The sequence below is a fragment of the Xyrauchen texanus genome, chromosome 33 (genome assembly GCF_025860055.1).
Source record: "Xyrauchen texanus isolate HMW12.3.18 chromosome 33, RBS_HiC_50CHRs, whole genome shotgun sequence".
Classification (NCBI taxonomy): Eukaryota; Metazoa; Chordata; class Actinopteri; order Cypriniformes; family Catostomidae; genus Xyrauchen; species Xyrauchen texanus.
In genome coordinates this window covers 39,813,882-39,816,381 of record NC_068308.1, presented here as the reverse complement: position 1 = coordinate 39,816,381, position 2,500 = coordinate 39,813,882, and the positions used below count along the sequence as shown (strand labels likewise).

The 2,500-nt window shown below is 39.8% G+C and overlaps 1 pseudogene; it reads left to right on the top strand.

Moving 5' to 3' along the window:
* Positions 1–2,500, top strand: part of LOC127626464 (rho GTPase-activating protein 44-like) — a 51,464-nt pseudogene that overhangs the window by 22,613 nt on the left and 26,351 nt on the right.

Sequence of the window (2,500 nt, the reverse complement as noted above, 5' to 3'; positions counted from 1 at the left end):
TGACTCTAATGAACCGGTTCTTTTTAGTGAATCAGAAACAATGGTCTGTCCCCATTTAGATAGCTATGTAAATGTGTGTGTGTTACAGGTGGAGAAGCGTCTGGAACTAGTTAAGCAGGTGTCTCACAGCACACACAAGAAGCTGACCACATGTCTTCAGGGTCAACAGGGTGTGGACGTGGACAAGAGATCCGTCAGGTCGCCTTCAGTGAGTCATGACCCTCTGACCTTTCTGTGTCACAGTTAATCAATGATGATTAAATGCAGTGACTGCCAATGTGCTATTACTCCTGTTCGTCAACATATCTGAAATTCTTGACCTAGAAGAACTCGGTTAAGGAGTGTTGATGATTGGTTAAGATTAATCGTGGGTGTGGCTTCTTCCATAGTATATTTGTAAAATAAATAAACTATGGAAGAAGCCACACCCACGATTAATCTTAACCAATTTGTAAAATAAATAAATAAATAAACATTCACTTCTGATCACCAATAGCAAGGATGCAGAATAGTTCAAGAAGCCATTGGACTCCTCTCTCGTTAATATGCACTCAACTGAAACACTTCTGAGACGCTCGCTGAACTGCCCCTATTCTTAAAGAGACAGTACCGTTTTAGCACCTGTCCCACATAGTGTAAATACTTGTAAATAATATACATGTAATAAAACATATGTGCAGTTTCAAGGAATTTGTACATTTTTAAAAAGCTAAAATGTGAAAAAAATGATCAAAATTTTTGAATAAATTTTTTCGTAATGTAACAATTTAGAGGGTCTCCAGTATAGTACGTTATAACTCACATATAGCTGCAAGCAGCAACTACGGCGACAAGCACCAAAATAGCATAGACTCCACACACTCACACTCTCACACACACACACACTCACACACACACAAACACACACACACTCACACACACTCTCACACACACACACTCTCACACACACACTCACACTCACTCACACACACACACACACACTCACACACACACACACTCACACTTCACTTTTCTTCTCATGATTTTAGGACTTATGGTTCAGGTAAAAATAGCAATTTTTAAATTTCTTGATCCATAGGTGGCGCTGTCAGCACACTTTGCATGTACCCTCAGATTATGGTCCTGATGAAGCATACCAAGTTTCGTTGCGACACATCAAACCGTTGCAGAGAAATAGCCTCGTGTCCTGTTTAACGCCAACCTCGTTAAATTCGTGTTAACGTAACTTTTCAACTAAGGCAAAAATCTGTACGATTCACTTTGATGTGCAGCTCGGTCTGAAGATTGTTATGAGCCATTGTTTAGTTTGTATTCATAATATTTTAAAATAAGGGGTCCGTTTGAATCATCGGGAGGAGAGTAATCTCTGGTAAAAACAGTTCAAAAGATACATGCAAAAGAAATATGATGGTGGCGCTATAGAGTGGGTCCTAGAGTCCCCATATTTGGTATAGGAGCTATTCATGATCACCCCTATCAGTGTGCCAAATTTCATAATTTTCCTATATACAGTTCTCTGGGCTGCCATAGACTCCAGCCAGATAAATAATAATAATAAATATAGCTGCAAGCAGCAATTAAAGGGGTTCAAGTGTTTAAGGGCCTTTAAGAACATTTGCAACATATATGAAATGTTTATTAGACAGTTAGTTAGTTTAGTTCGTTTATTTAGTTAGTTAGCTAGTTAGTTAGCTAGCTAGCTAGCTAGCTTTTATTGTCTCCCATAGGGGAAACTAGTTTTGCAGCAAGGTGCCAAAACAGACTCGCATTCTAATCACACAATTACAAAATACATATTGAACAAAATTGCAACATATGGTCAAGTTAGTTTAATCTGATCATGAGGAGTTCAGTAACCAAATGGCCACGGACACAAAGGAGGCCTTAATTGGATTTGTTCTACCTCCTGGGACTCTAAAGCGATTACCAGATGGTATCTTTTTTCGGTAATGGGTGATCGGGAATACAGGGAATCAAGTGTGCCTTTGGTAAAAACTGTCTATAAAAGATATCAATGGGTTGGGCTTGATTTACCCCATTGACGTTTCCTGCCACCTTTTCAAGGATCTATTCAAGTGTGTCAAAAAGGAGCCTGGGTAGCTCACCGTGTATTGATGCTGACTACCACCCCTGGAGTCGTGAGTTTGAATCCAGGACATGCTGGATTTAATTTGCCCGGTTGCTAGGGAGGGTATTGTCACATGGGGTAACCTCCTCGTGGTGGTGATTAGTGGTTCTCGCTCTCAATGGGGCGTGTGTTAAGTTGTGCGTGGATCGCGGAGAGTAGTATGAGTCTCCACATGCTGTGAGTCTCTCTGGTGTCGTACATAAGCAAGAATTTTTAAATAATCAAAAATATTTAAAGAACGATTTGATTCACCCCAATGGTTCTTGAGGCAAAGTTGTTCAGAATGAGGAAATCTTTCATATGGTATGAATAACGTGTGTCGGAGTGAAACACAGCAGTATATACAATGATTTATACGCATGAAAAACACGA